This window comes from Tiliqua scincoides, chromosome 3 (assembly GCF_035046505.1).
Source record: "Tiliqua scincoides isolate rTilSci1 chromosome 3, rTilSci1.hap2, whole genome shotgun sequence".
Lineage (NCBI taxonomy): Eukaryota > Metazoa > Chordata > Lepidosauria > Squamata > Scincidae > Tiliqua > Tiliqua scincoides.
In genome coordinates, this window is record NC_089823.1 from 93,175,989 (window position 1) to 93,196,493 (window position 20,505).

At 43.2% G+C, this 20,505-nt stretch overlaps 2 long non-coding RNA genes across 2 annotated transcripts in view; one reads left to right on the forward strand and one right to left on the reverse strand.

Moving 5' to 3' along the window:
• Nucleotides 1-2,777: 2,777 nt before the first annotated feature.
• LOC136645909 (uncharacterized) lies at nucleotides 2,778-20,176 on the reverse strand. Its single transcript, XR_010794173.1, has 4 exons — nucleotides 19,982-20,176; nucleotides 19,808-19,870; nucleotides 18,352-18,485; nucleotides 2,778-2,872 (listed from the first exon to the last, which is right to left on the reverse strand). It is a non-coding gene; the product is annotated as an uncharacterized lncRNA (long non-coding RNA).
• Nucleotides 19,320-20,505, forward strand: part of LOC136645908 (uncharacterized) — a 105,089-nt gene continuing 103,903 nt past the window's right edge. The window contains exon 1 of the long non-coding RNA XR_010794172.1: nucleotides 19,320-19,398. This is a non-coding gene — a long non-coding RNA (uncharacterized lncRNA). The remainder of the gene's footprint in view (nucleotides 19,399-20,505) is intronic.

Consider the following 20,505-nt stretch of genomic DNA (forward strand, 5'->3'; position numbering starts at 1 on the left):
ATGAGCTATAAATACAATATCTCCAAAGAAGCAGCCACCACCCCAGGAGATAAGAACCACAGCATCCCACTGTGTGGTTGGCCTTTTAAGGCATCGTTCTTAACAGGAGCCCAGGTCTGTCAGGGAAGGACAGCCTCACTCCCAGTTCATGCCAGGGGAAGAGCTGCGTTAATACATAGGCAAGCACTGAACACAGACATCATTTTTCAAAAGGAGCCTTTTGGTACTGCAAAGACTTCTTGAAGCAGAAGCTTCTGTGAACTAGAGCCCACATCATCAGATACGTTACATTATCTGGTTTATAAAACACTTGGGCTGCAGCCTTTATGCACACTCATGTGAGAGACAATCCCATTAAACTCAGAAGGATTTACGTCTAAGTGAACATTCTTAGGATGCACTGTTAGAACTGCCATCTTAAACCTACTTCTTTGGAGTAAGCCCCATTAGACTCTGTGGGGTTTACTTCTGAGTAAATTAAGAATGCACAGGATTAGGCTGCTGGAAATGGCTTTGCTTCAAGTAGAATATCCTCACCCCTGCAGAATTGTTAAAATTGGACAATAAGAGCTCAAGTAGCTTAACATTCTCCTTTTTGCAATATGTGCCATTACAGATGATTTAAAAACACCGCTTGTAAGTGTTTCATGGACACAAGTAACAGAATGTCTCCTCCATTTGTAATGAAAGTTGGTCTTCTTTGGTTTATTTAAAGCAGGGGTGCCCAAACCCCAGCCCAGGGGCCATTTGTGGCCCTTGGGGACCCCCAATCCAGCCCACAGGGAGCCCCTAGTCTCCAATGACCCTCTGGCCCTAGGATTTTCTTATGCATAGTATTGTTTTGGGAAGAAATTATTAGGTGTATTAATTCTGCATTACAACAAACATTGATATTTGTTGATACTTATGTTCTTTTGACTTAGCCCAGTGGTTCCTAAACTTTCTCACCTGGCAGCTCCCTTGACCTACTGGGCCATTGGCCATGGCTCCCCATTAGGGCTACAATCATATACATCAGTCATTTTCAACCACTGCCGTGGCACACTGGTGTGCCGTGAGTGGTCCGCGGGTGTGCCGCCGGAATTTGGGGATGGGTCATTTATTAGTAGGGCCATTGGGGGATGTGAGCCCTCCACCAGCATCATGGTGTGCCTTGTCAATTATCAAAAAACTGATGGCGTGCCTTGACAAGTTTAGTGCCTCTTCAGTGTACTGTGAGACAAAAAAGGTTGAAAATCACTGGTATACACTGTATAGGGGAGCAGGCTTTTCATTCCATGGCTCCCCTGACTGGTTTTCACCCAAGGAGCCACAGCTCACAGTTTGGGAATCAGCCCCTGACTTATGCAATATTATAAGCATACACACAGAATAACAGTGAAGAACCATCCAGAAGAAAATAGCAACACCAAAACCAACTACTGAGTGACTAGTTCCTAGTCCATCTGAGCCAAGGACTGTTCATGCCTCTGAGAAAATCAGTTAGGCCCAACTGCTTGCCCAAGCCTTTGTTGCAAAATTGAAACTGTTTCCCCAGTCTTCTCTCATGGCCATTCTCATCTTGAGGCCTTTGGCTTGCCTCTTAAAGAGGCAGTGCACAACAAAGGGCTATAGACAAAACTTGTAAACATGACAACCATACTATGGGACGAAGCAGTCATTGGAAAATCAGGCACCGCTGTAGCATTTAATAGGCATCCAATACGTGCCCACATTTCTGAGTTCTGATCATACAGAAGGCCATTTTGGGTGGAGAGTTGGCTGCTGCACAAATGTCTAAATTAGGTTGGCATCCTTCAGTCTTGGAAGACTATGGTATCACGCTCTGAATAGTGGTTCTGGATCAGAGTGTCCTCTCCAGTGCGCGAAGCCTGGGTAAAGTAGATATGGAGGATAGACTGTTACCCATGCAGCAAATCCCCCCTCTCCACATCGCTGAAATGGTCCAATGGAAAGGCAAAAACCAATACGGTTGGTTCCAGCGACGTCACAGGAGTTGCCAGAACATGACTGTGTTCAGCCATGAACTGCCTCAGGGACTCTGGCTCCGGATTTTGCCTCGAGGTTGACTCCTGAAGCCTTTTCCATAACTGGATGTAGCCACAAGGTAGTGGAGGTTTGGATCAGAGTTTTCCTTCTCTCAGATGAGCTGCCTTCCCAGGATAAGGAGTCCCATCTATCCGGTGGCTGTTTAGTCGCCTTTTACGACAAGTACAACCAAACTGAGGGCTTGTTCTTATCCCCAGCTCCCAGGGGAAAACAACTGCAACCCAGGGTGCAGCAACTGTTACCCTGCACATGCCCGATCTCGGAAGCTAAGCAGGGTCAGGCCTGGTTAGTACCTGGATGGGAGACCAATAGGCTTATACCATAGTCTTTCGAGACTGAAGGTTGCCAACCATGTCTAAATTAGGTCACAGGTAAAAGTCACAAACACTTGAGTGTGGGATTTGGCAACTGTGACAGTGGACTATGGTCAGCAAGCACAGAATCCAGAAACAGGGATCAGGGTCCATCACAAGGCAAAGGGTGTGTGACAGAGAGCGGAGCAGAGTTGGGAACCCAGCCCTGGCATGGTAGGGTTCCTATCAGCATGTTCCCCTTGACCTCTCAACACAAACCTTCTTAGTGACAACCAGCTTATAAATAAAGCTTGCTTATGGCAATGGAGTCAGTAGATGGGCATATGAGGAAAGACACACACAAACAGAACTGAGTGTAAGGCTGTCAGGAGCCTTGAAAGTAAAGGAATAAGAATCAGTCCTCCTCACCTTCAACCAAGAGTCCTAGGTTTGGTCTTCCTCTTCCTTGCACTGTGAATTTTAGTTTGAATCAGGGCTCAGCATAGCACACAGATGTTTTCAATGCCGAACTTCATCCCAGAAAAATATGACACGAATATAAATTAGAGGTCCTCTGAGCATGTGCAGCTTGCATTTCCCTTGATATCTGAATAATGAAACTGAGACCAATCATAACACAACTGGGATTAGAAGGTAAGGAACTTCTATGCCAGTGATTGAAGCTTGCGTTCCAGTACCGTTCATTGCAGAAAGGTTTCTAAAATTGTCTCCCAATAAGATCAGTTGGCATGGGTGTCCTATGGGCTAAGAGGAGAAAGTTCTGGGTCCTTATTTTGAACAAGCTGTGGATGCCCCCAAGGCTAGGTCATAGAAGCAGGATGCCAATCTGAAATAAGGAGCTTTAACAAGATTATATCAGATTGCACTGATTTAATACCACATTCTCCATCCAGGAGGGAGAGCTTTCCTGAGAGATATTCATGGGAATCTGACGTCACTATTCTGCCACTCATGAGAAGCAACACAGATTAAACTCTGCACTGTGATGCTGTTGAGCCTTTAATCTAATTCTGTGGATTTAAGAGGTAGGAGCTCGCTATATACGTGATGGACAATCCAAGGGACTGGGAACAGAGCTAGGAAACTGGAGAAAGCCTACAGAAATTTCAGTAGTCATCTCTTGTGCTTAAAACTTTTCATCCAGTTCTGTGCCTGGATAAATTTTTTTCTTAGATGAACTACTAGGGGATTCATTGCTCATTATCTCACATGCTTTTGTTTTCCTTTGTTCTCAGTCTCCTTCTAATCTTAGGTTCTAGTTTTAATTTTTCATTCCCTGGTGATCTTTCTCGTTGCATATGGAATCAGACAGCCAATTTGCTTTCTACTCCTTGGATGCCAACCCCAAAGGAGATTTGAACTGGGGCCTTTAGATATGAACCCAAATTAACCTGGAACAAATATTTTACATTTTTCCCACTTTCTTCAATCATTATAGGAATATTCCAAGCCTTGATAAAGTTCTGTATGCTGTTTGGCTAGTCCTATATAAGCCCCTCCAGTAGACTAGGTGTGAATAGTCTGCTGGAGTCTGTAGCCAAGAAGCTAGAATATTTCGACTGCAAACTGCCTGACTTGTCCTTTCTAACGCTGGTTCCTAGTCTCCCTTTCCTCTGCCTTGCTCTGTTACTGAACTTCCTCCTTCGAGTTGAATGAATACCTGCTTCCACTCACCCAGTGTCATTTTTGAACAGATTTGGCATGTCTCCACAGATGCCATTTGACTGCTGATCCCTAAGAACTTCAACCTGTTTTCAGCATTTTTGACAATAGATTTATTTCTTTTATTCCATTTTAATCTATCTCCAGTGCATTTCCTGAGTCAGATTTACACCGTCTGTGAATCTGGAAATAGAAATTTCATTTTTCCCTATCTGGGGAAAATGCCTGCCTGGGGTAGAAAATGGATAATACCAGAAGTACAAATGATAACAAATTTCCTTGAATTTATACAGTTTATTCAATCCTAAATTCTCAGTGCATTCTCAACTCAAATGGAAGTCTTCTTCAGGGGAAAAGCTATACAATATAACTATTATTTTCCAGAATACAACCAATCTATGGATCATATCTTATGTTTAGTTGGTCATGACAAAAGACATTATGATTAACAGTGTGATCCTAAGTGTGTCTACTCAGATGTAAGTCCTAATGAGTTCAGTGGAGCTTACACCCTGGTACATCTGCAAACGATTACAGCCTAAGTCCTACTGAAATAAATGGGACTAAGAGCTCAATCTTATCTTCCCTTGATCCTGTGCCAGGAGAGGCTGCGCATAGAAAGGATAGGATCTGGCACATGCCATTGCCACCAGATCTACCCCTGCTGTAGCCTCCCTCCCCCCTTTCCTCCAACTTCCCACCCAGTTTTGCCTGTATTCCACCCTCTCCTGCTATGTTACCTGTTCCAGTGGTGGCCAGCGATCTCCCAACACATGCAGGAAGGCTCTGGCCTTCCCATCAGCACCTGGTCAGCACACCACTCACTGCCAGAAGCACTTTTGCAAAAGTTATAAAACAGGTAGCACTGGCAAAACATTATGGGCCCATAGGATTGGGCTGTTTGTCTTAATAAACGAAATCACAATCCTACAGGTTTTAATAACTGAAGCACTAAATTCATAATTTTCTTAGGGCCAAATCAGAGGTGTGCTTAATCAAGCAACTTGACCCAACTGGGGGAGGGTTAGTTTTAGTTATGAACAACAAGTGGGGGCACAAAATGCAATAAAACGAGTGTGTGAGAGGCTCTAGTAATTGCCCCTGCCATGGTTTTGAGCCTGATCTCACTGCCTCATATGCTATTTTTAAAGGAAAACAAACCTTCAATTAGCTTTCATTGAAGCTTTTTTTTAAATTTACAAATAGTGCTGGGTGGGTCAGGCTCAAAACCATGGGGGGGGCACTCCTAATGCCCTCCTACCCCCGCCATGCTTTAATCTGTTTGTAGTCCACCCACTTGGTACTTATAACCAAAACTAACCCCCCCCCCCATTGGATTAAGTTTCACAATTAAGCATGGATCTAATTGGGCCGTTATGCTGCATAGCTTTTCCTTTAACAAACTCTTCTGCATTCAACATGAACAGGGAATTTTTGATTTAGTAATTCCACATATCTCCACAGAAGTTTAGTGTCATGACCAGGCATCACTGATGAGTCCGCTGTCCATATATTTACCCAAGTTATTTATGTTAGTGGCTGCCTCTTTATCTAGCATCTTTACACAGCATGTAATTAGTCTGTGGAACCCCTTGCCACAGGATGTGGTGATGGTATCTGGCCTAGGTGCCTTTAAAAGAGGACTGGACAGATTTCTAGAGGAAAACTCCATCGTAGGTTACCAGATAGAACCACATAGAAAAAATTTTCTGTCATCTGAATTGGCCATGGATTGCAGGTTTTTTTTTGCCTACCCCAGACAACTGGCAAGGGAGGAAAGCTGTGTTCAGTAGGTTTCATGCTTTAAAAATTGTTAAACCTGAGCGCAGTCTGATCTCTTCGTTGGGGGGGAGGGGAATGCAAGGGTAAATAGAATGCCAGATGCAAGGGAGTGGCAGTGAGATGCAAGAGCATCTTGTGTGCTCTTGTGCATCTTGTGTGAGATGCAAGTATCATGTGCTCCCTGAGGCATCTGATAGGCCACTGTGAGATACAGGAAGCTGGACTAGATGGGCCATGGGCCTGATCCAGCAGGGCTGTTATGTTCTTATGCCTCAACTTCATGGTTCCATGGCTGCTCATGCATTTGTGACTAAGCACATGTGTTTGTCTTTCTTAAACCAGCTACTTTTCCATTTCAGTGGGTGGCCATTAACTTCTGAGAAAGGAAAGCATTTTTCTGCTCATTATTTTATTAACAGCTCCCACTTGGCCATCATGTTATCTCTCTCTCTCTCTCTCTCTCTGCATGATTTATAATATGATTTATAAAAGCTCCTGTTTTGCAGCTGCTTCTAGGCCCTGTCCTGTCTCAAGTTGGTTGCAATGTTTATTCATTCTTGTGGAGCTACTGCTTAGAGATCATGCTAAAAATTACTTCATTCCAAATCTATATTCATCCTCATAATCCACCAACCTAAATCCTCATTAGTATAGACAGGTTTTCACTTAATATGCCTAATTATCTGTTGGCTGTGACTGCAATGGCATCTGAGTAACTGGATGACACCACAACAGACTTTAAATGTCAAAAAACTTCACTCAAGTGTTCTGTTCACAGGCCACTTACACCAGCTTGTGTGTTAATTTTATGCAAGGCAGCCTGATGAGCCTGCATGTACTCAGAGATCAAAATATCATTTATCTGATTAACTACTAATGTATTTATCTTCTTTTAGGAAATTAATTTAATTTAGCTAAACTTTACGTTTTATAAAATATAAAGCAAAAGTGGTCACTATCCTAGATGTTTGGGAGGGAGATGGAATACAGGCACATGAGTACAGGCCCTTTGCAAAAGTAGTCTGTTCCCTGGTGGAGGCAGGGGCATTCCTCACCAATGGGATTGTCCCTCGCTGCTGCTGGAGGGAGGGCCAACGAAAAGGCGAGCGGAGCTCCACAAGCACAGGGGTCCAGTCCCCAGACCGTCCCTGCCTCACTGGAGTTCGGTCACCTCTTTTGGAGCTCCTCCTCAGCGATTTCAAAGCAAAGGGAAAATGGTTCTCTTCAGCCTGTCTCGACTCTCCTCCTCAGTGAGGTCGTCCGTTGAGTTCCGGAGAGAAAAGAGCGTTTTTGCCTGACAGATGCGACTGAGGCCCGGCTCTCTTCACCGCAGAAACATTAATTGCCGCTTTTTTCACCATTTCTCCCGCTGTGAGGGAGACTGCTGCTTGGGCTGGCAGCGCCTGGTCTGCGCCTCTCTGAGGTGGTGGCAGGTTTGGGGGTCAGCGGCAGACCCCTGGATCGACCCGGCGCTAATGCAGTGTTCGGGGGCGATCAGGCAGGACTCTCTGTGAGTGCCCAGCGCCTGCCCAACGCTCAAAAGCATCAGGTCTGCTATTACTTCAGCAGGTGCCATTTTTTACCTCAGCAGTTGGAGCTGACAGTGCCTGGTCTGCGCCTCTCTGAGGTGGCGGCAGGTTGAGCAACAGAGGCAGACCCCTCCATCAAGGCACTATTGCAGTGTCAGGGGCAATCGGGCAGGACTCTCCATCAGCGTGCCCAGAGCCTGCCCAACGCTTACAAACATCGGCTCTGTTTTTTACCTCAGTTGTTTGGGCTCATAGTGCCTGGTCTGCACCTCTCTGAGGTGGTGGCAGGTTTGAGCAACAGAGGGAGACATCTTGATCACAGGCACTATTGAAGTGTCAGGGGCAGTCGGGCAGGACTCTCCATCAGCGTGCCCAGAGCCTCCCCAACGCTTACAAACATCAGCTCTGTTTTTTACCTCAGCAGGCGCCATTTTGTATCTCAGCTGTTTGGGCTGACAGTGCCTGATCCGCGCCTCTCTGAGGTGGCAGCAGGTTTGAGGAACAGAAGTGCACCCATCAATCAAGGCACTATTGCAGTGTCGGGGGCAAACGGGCAGGGCTCTCCATCAGTGTGCCCAGAGCCTGTCCAACGCTCACAAGCACTGGCTCTGTTTTTTACCTCAGCAGGTGCCATTTTGTATCTCAGTGGGCAACATTTTCCTCACGTGCAGTGAGTAAGCCAGTAAAGGGGTTTGTTTTCCTGCTCTTTTTGACCAGCCTCTGTTTTTCCCTCATAAATGGTACAGTGAACAGCCAGATGGTTATTCTTCGACTGTTCAGTGTGGTAATATATATTTATATAAATAGCCTAGAGGTGCTAATAAGCTTAAGGAGTCAAGCAGCGGTACTGCTGTAACCCCTGTTCCTCCTGTCCTGGGTGCTGTGGCTCAAGGGCTTGACTGATAGCAAGCTGGCCTTGCAGGGTCTGCTTACGCTCCCTAAACAACTGAAAGACCAAGGTTGGAAAAGGGAAAGTAGCCTCAGGCGTTGAGGAACCCTGTCCCTTCCAGCTCTCCCTCACAATGTTCAGGCCAATCTGACTCCTCAGATTCAGAGTTGCCCATTCCTTAGTAAAGGACCAAAAAATAAAAAGGTGAGGATGTGGAGAATGTGGAAGCTCACATCAATGGAAGTAACCTCTTTCCAGAGGAGATTTTTCCCAGGATATTTGATAAGGTTATTAAGCCATTGAGCCTTAAAGCCTCAGAATGAGAGCCAGCGCTGCAACTCTAACTGCTTCTCCAGAAAGTCTCTTTCCTCAGGGTCCACTGAAGCCAGCAGAGATGCCTTTTCCAGAACCCATCCTAAAATGATGGAGATGGAGTGGTCCTTCTCACTGCATGGCTAGCAAGACAACAAACGCATGAGTAAGTTTTATTATCTTCATAAGGGAATCTTAGATAAACTCAAGGTACCATCAGTGAATGGATGCCCCTGTTGCAGCACTGTCTTCTCAGGCCGTGATCCCTTCAGATGGGCAACATGGCCCTTGTGTCCCATGCAACAAATGCATTGAGGCGTAGCTGAAGAGAACTTTCTAGATTATTTTGTTTGCTCTCATAGCCTCAGTGCCAATTTGTTTTTCTCCAGAGTCACCAATTTCTGGGAGGAAGAACAACACCTTATCCAAACCATCAAGGCGCTTTGGAAAAGGTATCCTTGCCAGCTACTTTCTCAGCTGACTATTTGTTCTAGAGCTAGCACCTCCAGTGTGGTGGCCATAAGAAATTTGTGGTTGTGCAATCTCAAAGTAGATTACTGGGGACTCTATTCTCCAGATCTAAATTATTTGGCAAGCCTTAGGCCTTGTTCTCATTGAAACAAGGACAAAAACAGAGCACTTCCCACAGCTTCCAAGACAGGGAAGACTAAAGCCAACCAGAGCTTTCGCCCCTTTCATCTTGAAAGAAGGAACAGAGAGCCGTCCAAATTCAACCCCAAGTGGCACAAATCTGGGAACTTCCACAGGAAGTTCCAGCATACCCATTCTTCCAAGCCAGGGAATGAAGCTAGAGACAGGTTGGCATGATGACACGCACAGGGGTTTCTGCACCCAAGGTGCAGGCTAGGTTTCAGGATTATGTGCGAACCTGGTACAACACAATATTGGATGCATGGTTCCTAGAGACATGTCTCCAAAGACTATTCCTTGGAATTTGTAAGGAAACCAAGGGACAGATTCTGGCAGATCTCAAAATCAAGGGATGCAAATAAACATGCAGCTATCCTAGCAGCCATATACCATCTACCTCATATTGGGACGATAGAGGCAGTTCCCTCTGCTGAGAGAGGTACCAGGGTTTACTTGGTGCTCTTTCCAGTACTGAAGCGGAATGGAGACAGGCATGGAATCCTAGATCTAAGGTAGTTGAACTGTTTTTGTAAAATCACAGAAGGTATCTGAGGTCTCCTACAAATCCTCGCACTTTCAGTACCATGCCTTTCCCTTTGGGTTAATGACCTCCCCAAGGGGGTTCACAAAAGTGTTAGTGGTACTATTGGCGCATCTCAGGCAGAGGGGACTGTTTCTTTTTCCTCACCTGGATGACTTTTAAATGAAGGTGTTGTCCAGGGAGCAAGCACAGCTCAACATACACCAGAGGGTGCTCTGCCTGCAAACTCATGGTTTTGTGATAATCCAGTCAAACAGTTCTGGTTCCCATCCAGATACTGGAACACCTGGGAGTATTTTTCAATACTCACATTTTCCATGCCTTTTTGCCAACAGAGAGCTGAGAGAGGATCACAGACACAATCCTCCAGATTCTCAGTCAAGTAGGCAGATATCATGACGTTGGTCCACCTGCTATGAATGTTGGTTCTGTCACCAGCTGGTGAACTAGACCCAATTCCACACCAGAACTCTTCAAGGGTGTCTCTGGTCCCACTCAAGAAGATAGAGAGGAGATGCCACTTCCATACTCTGATTCCACCACCCCTGAAGAGGGATTTGCAGTGGTGGGTGTACAATGGACAGTTGTCCAAGGGGTGAGTCTTCAGGACTGGCAACAAGTAATCCTGACCACAAATGCCAGCATATTTGGTTGGAGGGCCCAACTAAAAGGCAGAGTGATTCAGGGTAATTATTCCTCTCAGGAGATGTCTCAAAGCATCAGTCTCCTGGAGCTGAGAACTATCTGTCTTGCTCTGTTTTCTTCTCAAACCTCATTTCTGCCATTGTCATGTTCTAGTAAGAACAGACAGCATACGCACACACACAAAAACCACAGTTATCTCTCACAACTTAACACCTAGCAGGAGAGAAGAACATAGAGGCAGACTGCCTACACGGATAGAGCCTCTCGGAAACAGACTGCAGGTTGCATCCAGAAACTGAGGATCAGATTTGGGCACCCATAGTGGGTAGTTAATAGTTTGCTACTGCGGAAAACTCGCAACTTAACAAAATCTACTCCAGGGTAAGAGTCAAGGGAGTGGAAGTGGTGGATGCACTATCAAAGCCCTTGGCCTTAGGGGCTCCCAAGTTGTTCTGGTGGCACAAAAGTGGCCAGGTTGGTACCCAAATTATTAAGACAGGAACCTTGGGAGATTCCAGTCTGGTCAGATCTACTCTTACAAGGCCCTTTACAATACCCACATCCACACAGATTTCAGTTGACAGTGTGGAGGTTGAAAAGTTGCAATTGCACCAATTGGGCTTCTCCAATAGGGTTATAAAGCCCAGACTATCCTCTGAGTGCTTGAAACATGTATAGGACCACCTGGAAAACCTTTAGGGACTGTTGCAGGGATAAGGTTTTCTCTCCTACCTCACCTGATGTGTTTGTTATCTTGGAGTTTTCGCAGGATGGCTTAGTTAAGGAGCTTAGAACTAGTTCGCTACATCGTCAAGTAGCAGCTCTCCAAGGCATCCAGGGGGCAGGGGGTGGGTCTATCTGCCTTTCAGACAACCCCTTCCAAACATTTTCTCAGAGGGGTAGTGTTACTGAACATTCCTCCTGTTCATATGCTTCCAAATTGGGAACTGAACAGGGTCCTAACATCTTTAATGAGTCCTTCCTTCGAGCCTGTGGCCATAGTCCCATGAAATCCTGTCATACAAAACTGCTTTTCTAGTAGCTATAACATCGGAAAGAAGGGTATCTGAATGGGGGGCCTTATCCATCCTGACTTATGTGTATTCCACACACCGTGGTGCTTAGGATTGACTCATTTTTCTTACCCAAAGTTAATTCAATTTTTCATTGACTGCAAGAACTAGTTTTACCATCATTTTGTCCCAATCCTAAACATACAAGGAAAAAGGCTTGGCACACACTATGTGTCAGAAGAGCCCTAAGCTTCCATATTGAATGCACTTGTCAATTCAGGAAGACGGACGCTCTATCTGTAACTTACCATGGGCGAGCAGGTGTCCCTGGTAACTCTAGCTAAGTGGCTTAGAGTTCGCATCCTGATTTCTTTAAGGTAAATCTATCAGCCTTGGCAGAGGCTTCCTTCAGGAAGAAAGTTCTCCAGAGGGTACTGAAGGTATGAGAGTGAGTGATCTAACTGGCCCCCCCAAGGGATACTGTAGATCCCATTGTTGAGGAATGCCCCCATCTCCGCCAGGGAAAACAGGAGTTTGCCTTACCTGGGTAAGTCTTGTTCCTGGTGGAGGCAGGGGGCATTCCGCCCACCACACTTCAGAGGATCACTCCCTCTACTGCATAAACATAGATGTAACGTGGTATTTAGGGTTTCCTATGACCTATTTCCCTTGTTCAAACCCTTCTGTTTCTGCGATATTAAACCTATTTATGTGCAAAGAAGTTTTCCAAACAGTACAATTGTGATGCAAGTTTATAACCAGTCACAGTAGTGTGTATGAGGATCCTGTCACAGCTCTGCAAGTGGTGTCTGGGGACTGGATCCCTGTGCTTCTGGAGCTCCACCCACCTTTTTGTTGGCCCTGCCTCCAGCAGCAGCGAGGGACAATCCCATTGGTGAGGAATGCCCCCTGCCTCCACTAGGAACAAGACTTACTAAGGCAAACTCCTGTTTTTTCTGGAATCCCTTGCTTTGGAAGTTCCTGTTCTCAAATACATGTTGAGTATAGTGCTTTTTTTAATGCTCTTAAAGTCATTCAATACACTCAGTCTGCTCTATATATCAAAGAGTCAAACAAGACATACATGCTAACTTTTGCAATCCATGCATGCTTTCAACTGGTTGCTCCTTTTTAATTTTTAATTTTTTAATTTTTTATTTATTTATTAAAAACAATCCAATGGAGGAGTAGTCCTGACTGGTATTGAGAAGTATGAAGATAGCTATGGCATTCCCCACCATAATACTGTGTTTACCTACCATGGTTCCCAATCAAAGGAAGTCATGAGAGTCAACCAAATTCTTATCCGTTATAAACTGGTTTAAATGTGTAGTGTAGTGTTTCTCAAGGTTTGTCCTCTGCTGTACCACTTCACATGGTCCACCTTTTCAGAGTAACCACCTTTGGAAGTAACTGGTGATGACATAATCACCAGCTACTTTTGGGTTAGGAGGCCAGATGCAACATGGCAAACACCAGGGTAAACACCAGGGCAAACACCAGAGGCTCAGGGTAGATGAGAGGGCTTTTTTGAGCATGGAAAAGCATGCTTTGGAGCCCTGCCCACTGAGCCAAGCCTTCTACCACTGTTTCTTGTGCTGCATTCCTGGTCTCGCTGCTGTGGCCAGGGGTCTCACGAGCACCACCAGACACCACCTCAAGTACCACTGGTGGTACTGATTGAGAAACACCAGTGTAGATATATCTGACTTCTATCATTCAGTGACTCACATTTAAAAAGAAAGAAATCCACCAGAGTGCATAGGCAAGTGCACAGTCAGGAAGAACTATAGATTGGCAAGGATTCAGCCTGTGGCTCCCCACATAGTTTTGGCCAAAGGAACTGCAAGAAGACCTACCATAGCAACTTAGAAAGACTACTTGCACTCATTGGCTGGAATTGGTACAATGACACACCCTGGCCTGTATCAAACCATCAGGGTCAAACTACACATTAAAAATCACATGTGGCTTATGGGATTGCTTTGGCAATATATTCATAATCAAAAATGAAATTTAATCCATCTTTTGCATTTCTTTTAGCAGCCCCTAGCTATTCTGGAGCACAATATGTGCATCAGAAGTTTTGGGTTTTTTCCCCCTAAGGAACATTCATTCAAATCAATACATCACTAGGGCACACAAAGTATGTCTAGCATCAAACAAGGGCAACTTCTGAATATAGCTGGAATATCCCTTAGAAAAATATGCTCGGAGCAAAGAGAGTTGCGTTGATTTCAGCAAAACAAGAAACAAATTGCTGGCATTGGAGGCAAGGGTAGCTGAAACAACCCAGGCCTCCTCCACTCTGTCATCCTTTATCTCCCCAAGCACAAAACCAGGCACCAAAAAAAAAAAGGAAAAAGAAATTATGACCCGCCTAAGTCTTATATGAGCTGCTAAGTAAAGATTCAAGCAAGCTTATTGGAAGACAGCTCTGAAAAAACTACACATTATGCAAAATGCCTGATGTGGCTGGCCCTGTGGGTTTGTTTTCTTTTAGGACTTTACATCCACTGTGATTCTCCCCATAGATCTTCAGATCTATGATGAGTTTCATATACGTACACTAGTGATACCCAGAGTGAAGTACTACAATGCTGTTGTGGAAGAAGTTCCTCTGAAAACTGTTCAGAAGTGTCAGGTCATACAAAATGTGACTGTCAGAATGCTGGTAGCAGCAGGATTTTCAGAATAGCTTACATTGAATTACATTGGTTGCTGATTTGTTTCCAGGTTCTCTAACCATTCTCCAACACCACTACATATTCTCTAACACCTTGATATGCATGTGACTGCATCTGCTGAGACTATACCACCTATATACCACCAACCAAGTACACTTTTAAAGCAATTATAATTTATAAAAAATATGCTTTTGGAATAAAAACACATAACATCAATTTCTGCACTTCTAACTTTGGAAAACACCAAAATCTGCAAAAAAAATAGAACTGTTTTCATCCACCTCTACCTATAGCAGGTGTGGGCGAGCTTTCAACTTTAGGGATCCTGGACCTTTAACAATTGTGTAGGAGAGAGAATTTCAGCAGGTACAACTTGTTATCTGTGAGATGATAAGCCACACCTGCTGAAATTCCCTCTTCTATACAATTGTTAAAGGTCCAGGATCCCTAAAATTCAAAGTTTGCTCACCTCTGACCTATAGAATTAGATGAGGGCTTGGAAGAGGATGATGCAAAGAAAGAATGTGTTGAGGTATGCTATGTTAATAAGCCCCTTGTAAATATCGTCCTCCTCATCATAGCCCACCTGATGGTGGCTAATATTTTCTAAATATCAAGTCCTTTCCAAGGTCCTAGAATATTTAGTGAAATTTACATAATATTTGCATGTCCAAAATGCTTTTTGCAACATCATCATTGTCATCATCATCATCATCATTAAGTCACCTTTATTTAAGTGAACATGGCTTAAAATCATAGGCCATATCCCTCCTTTCTAGAGTGCAAGCATTATTCTATAAATATCATATGAGTGGGAGCAAACTTAGGCTAATTTAATTAAAGACTTTGTTTTAAAAAGTCTGAGTCTAGCATTCAGATTATTTGGAAAGTATGAAGACAAATAAGTGCATTAGCTCACAAGCTGAAGTGCAGGGTAAAAAAAGAGTGGCCAGATGGGCCAGTGCCTTCCGAGCTACCAAATCCTGGGATTACAATATGATTCTTGCCTTATTGTGAAATGCTATAAAAATGTCCAGCTATAACTACAGGCAAAGCAAGTGTTTCCCTTGGTTCCTGTTTGTTTGTTTTGTCTGATTATAAGTATTCCTGAATGCCAACTGAAAATAATCAGAAAAATCACTGGGCATAAGTCCTTCTTTGCAAGAGACACTCCAAGTCATGAATTTGCTACTTGTAAAATCCAGGAGGTTACAAAAGGCACTTGTATGTATCTGGACAAAGACATACTGCATATGCTCAGCATAATCTGTTATCCTCCCTCTCCTCCTCCCCTTTTGTCATTTACATTGTGTGCATTAGAAGATCAATTAAAGGCTTTAATATCTGCACTACTTATTCTACCTAGACCTGTGAGTTGTAGCTCTGCTCTAACTTTGCTGTTGAAGCAACTGACGGACTGAGATTGTACAAAACTGGTTTGAAGCTCTTGATTTTATCTTGTACAAATAACTGGGAAGGAATGTGACCTTTATTCAGAGACTGTCCACAAATATGTGATTCATTTGTGCATGTTCCCAAGGGAAGGAAGTTTTAGGATTCTGCTGCCTATTCCCTGCTGCCTATTCCCTGCTGCAGCCATTCACATGGCTCCCTCTTGTGCTGAGTTCTGCTTCCAAGCGGGAGATCCTATGGAGTAGGTCTTAGAGAAGCATGAAACAAAGAGCTGGAATGTCCTATCTTACACAATAAATGGAAAACAGTGTTAGATACTATCACTATATTATCTATGGATCTTAAACTGCGACTGTTTCAGCAAAATAATTTCTCTTTAGAGTTTATTGCAGTGTTTCTCAAACTGTGGGTTGGGACCCACTAGGTGGGTCCCCATTCATTTCAATATTTTATTTTTAATATAGTAGACTTGATGCTACCATGGTATGTGACTACACTTGGGGAAATGTTGCAGATCTGTGCTGTTAACAGGCTACTATGTATATGCTTTTAACTATGATAGTAAATGGGACTTACTCCTGGGAAGTGTGGGTAGGATTGCAGCCTATGGTTGTTAACAATTGTCCTGCTTGATGATGTCACTTCCGGTCATGACTTCTGGTGGGTCCTGAAAGATTCTTATTCTAAAAAGTGAGTCCAGGTGCTAAATGTTTGAGAACCACTGGTTTATTGTATGCTAAAATGCTTTTATAGTAAGGGCTTATCAAGGAATCTAATTGCTGGCACTGTGGTGAATCTGAAGCATTATTTATGCATATGTTTTGGTCTTTTATAGTGATACAACCCTTTTGGATGGGAGTTATTATTAGTTGTACTAACCAGCTAATAAAACAATCATTGTTTGTGGATATGCATATCTGTCTATTGTATGGAAGCTATCCAAAGGACAATGGAAATTGACTCTTTGTGTCCTTACTGTAGCTTAAAGACTAACACTGAAAAGTACCCTCCCACTATCTTTCAATTGACTGAGGGCCTTTAATCCGCATATATAAAGGTGGTCAAAGCACAACAAAGAAGCTCTTAATGTGGGAGTCAGGTCTCCCATAGCCTGCAGCAGAGTGTCTGTTTACACAACAAAGAGGCTCTTGATACAAAGAAGAGGCAGTTGGTCTCCACTAGCCTGTACAGCCAGCTAGTGTCTGGCAGGGAGTGTCTGTTTACACATCAAAGGCACTATATTGGGCTGAATGTTCCCTTAATGGCCTAATCGCATAACAATGGGGATAGGAGAATGTATCCCTGTCATTAAGTGGCACACACCTGGTATTTGAATCTATGGCTGCCACCCTATCCATACTTACCTGAGAGGAAGCTCTATTGACTATAATGGAACTTACTTCTAAGTAAACATGCATAGAATTGGGCTCTATTGCTTATAGAAGACAATGGCACATGGATAATTTTTTGGATATTTGGAAGCCCTTCTTAGAAATGTATGCATAGGGGACATGCATAGGGATTATTCAAGGGAACAAATATTCCCTTACCTGGAAGAAACATCTAGGACTACCCCTCTCCTCAGGATACAGCATGCGCTCTGTTGGTACAGCTCTGTTGGTGGTGGTGGTGGGGGGGTTAGATAGGCCCAACACTTAACTCCTACACTACCAGCTCTCTAGTTATCACAGAGATCCCAATAGCCATTAGGTCTTGTTTTAGTCAAGTTGTAGATTGGATTATAAATTAGTACATTTATAATGAGCCTAAAATATACACTGATGCACACTGTAGTAGTGACATTTAAAAATATGCAATGATTTTCAAGATCCAGCACACTTCATGTACTCATGTCCAGGGGTTAGTTCATGTCCAGGCCCACATTCCTTGCTGCACACAACATCTTTTTGGAATGCTATTATTGGGGACTTAAATTTAAATAAAAGGCAGCTGGTTCCAATTAGATCATATCGGTTTTCCTCCTGAAAGACCTTGCTAAAATGATTTCTGATGCACGAGCTAATAGTTCCTAATCCTAGCAATTTCTTGCATCATCTGCTGAGCAGACATTCCAGCAACAAAATCCTTCCAAATGCTTAGATATTATAACTACCAAGCCGTATTTGGATTTTTTGACATGATTTGCCAGTGTCTTCAGATTTTGTTTAAATACCAGACAAATAGTTGGATAATCTACATGCTTCATGAAAAGGAAATTTTGGGACATTAGTGTAGTTCTAGAGAAAGGGGTAAAATCTGTAAAAATGGTATCTTGTGGTTTTAGTGACGCACAGGTTATAATCAAAACCAGCAGTGGTTTCATTCCTGCGGCCACAAGGAAGCTAAAATCCAGAGAAGAATATTCATAACAAATTATTATATTCACCTCCTTCAAGCTGTTGTCATCAAATTATCTTCTAAGGGATATCACATTGTGTGTATCCTTACTTGCTCCTTTAGTTATCTTTCTTCACATGAACAGTGCACCCAGAAGTAATCATGCAATAGGGTGTAATCAATCTGGAGTGGCTTCTCATGTTGATTTTTAAAAGATGTGAGTATGCTCTCAGGAATCATACTTGCATCTAAATTGCCATAAAACATTCTGTCTGCACAAAGGAAACTGAGAACATAATACTGGTTTTCAGATCCTCTATGTGGCACTGCCCCAGCTGAACCAATCCTGTTGGAAATGAAGGTGACTGGGGCAAGCGTGCACCAGTGGGCAACATGTGGCTGGTTAGCTACCTGGTCATTCCAAAGAGGCCCAGTTTGGGGCAGGGTGATGCAGAACTAAGTCCCAGGTGTAGGACAAGCTGCCTACTATGTTGTGGCAGTACCTGCATTAACTGGAAAAATGATACCTGCTAAAGGAAAAGTTGTTGCAAGGTTATGGCTTTCTGGTCACACTTAAGACTTCCAAAAATTTGTTCAGAATGTAGCAATGCCTTCGAAAATGAGGTAAATTGGAGGCAGATGTCTTTAACTGGTGGTGGTTCTGCAACAAAATACAACAGTTTTGGAATTAGAAAACAAAACTAATTTCTGAATGTTAAGTGGGTGAGAGAGAGAGAGAGAAAAGGTAAACTAAGAATAATCAAATAAAAATAGTAAACAATTTTTTTTTAATTGGAAAGACCAGGCAATATTGGAACACCAAGAAACAGGTAAATTAAGGGAATCTGTGTTTTTAATGATAATATTTTCAACGGAGAAAGAAAGGATTAAGGAAGTGAAGAGGAAGGGAGGGTGTGTGTGTGTAAAAGCAAGGTATGTGTTTCCCATGATTTTTTTTTTCCTGTTTATAGGTCTTTATTGTGCTGCTTTTGAACTTTGTATGTTTAGTTATTTAGTTATTTGATTTTTCTCTGTAAACCGCTTTGTGAACTTTTAATTGAAAAGCGGTATATAAATACTGTTAATAATAATAATAATAATTTTGTATATTCAAGTTTTTTAATCATTTGGAAATCCTCATTAATTTGGATACCCAAATCATTGCAAGTGATGAAAGTGGGAAAAGGACTGCAATAAATGCATGCCATCAAAAGCCCTCAGTAGCAGAATCTCTTGTAAATGTGCGTCATCATCACATGGTTTCTTTTTCTTGTGCCTCCTGTCACTCTGATAAGAGACGTGCGCTCTGTGCAAGACAGTCAGACATGTTTGGCCTTCTGATTGGAGGTTATCAGGGTGACAATGGCAATGCTATTTTTGGCATTACTTGACAAAAAATATTTGCTCTAGCAAACAGATAAATACAGTGTCCAGTTCTTATCTGTGGGTACATAGACTTAAGCAGCATGTGCATCAATTGATATTCAGGACTCATGTAAGCTAATGGAACTGAGCAATGTCTGACTGTGGTTTTTACAGTTGGAAGGAAAACCACAGTAGTTACATGCTGAAAGGTGAGGTAGCTTCTGGCCTTGGATACAAATTAGAAGGACAAGGCTGATTTTTTTTTTAATCAGATCCAGAGTTGGGAGATAGAAGGCAGTGCACGACAGGAGGTACTTTATCTGCATGACAGGAGGTACTTCTAGAGTCTTTGCTCGTCAGCTACACATGTTCAAAGAATCTTAAACCTGCATGTACAGTTGTTGTTGATTAATTAAGCTCTTTAGGGCATAATCCTAACCCACTTTCCAGCACCAACATAAGAGCAATGCAGCTCCGAGGTAAGGGAACAAACACTTTGAGGAGGCCTCAACTGCAGGCTGCAGCACATGCCCTATTGGCACTGCCATGCCAGAATTGGAAAGTTGGTTAGGATTTGGGCCTTAGTTGAGTAAGAAATGCAATCCTATACACACTTACCTGGAAGAAGATCCCACTGAGTCTAATGGGTCTTTCTTCAGAATAGACATGCATAGAATTGGTCTGTAAGGCAATAGTCAATAACTCTTCAGAACTAGGACTAACCAATAGGTCTCATTTTCTTAACAAAAAAAAAATGCAGAGAAATTGTAGTAAAGAGACTATTATACCCACAGCAGTGACACAACTCATTTGTGTGCTTCAGTCCCACTGAACATCAACCAGTTAAAGCTTGCAGCCCTTCTTGATCCATCTGTAAGCATGCAGATGGATGTTTTTGTAGCATGCTGGCTATTGCCATTTTAAGTCAAAGTTCAGCAGTGTTTCTTATCAGTGTTACATTGGATCATTCATAAGCCTTATCTTGCGAATAATTCCTGGTTGCTGCTACTACTGCAGTCCAGTGTGTTACTTTCACATAGCCACACTTTGCCGCCTGCCCCTTTTCTCTTTCCCTCTGCACCTTTTATAAGAAAAGAGATTCTGAGAATCTCTCTCTCTCTCTGCGGCTTGCAGATTCATCTTTAGAGGCGATGAATTGCTACTGATGGATTATCTTCAAGGTAGTGAGCAGTGTAATGAAGGACCGTGTAGGGCATACAAACCCTTCAGAGTTTCCAAATATAAATCCACCCAAGGGATAACAGCTGTTCTGATGATATACTCTTGTTATACTGTGATACAGTATGGTGTCTGAA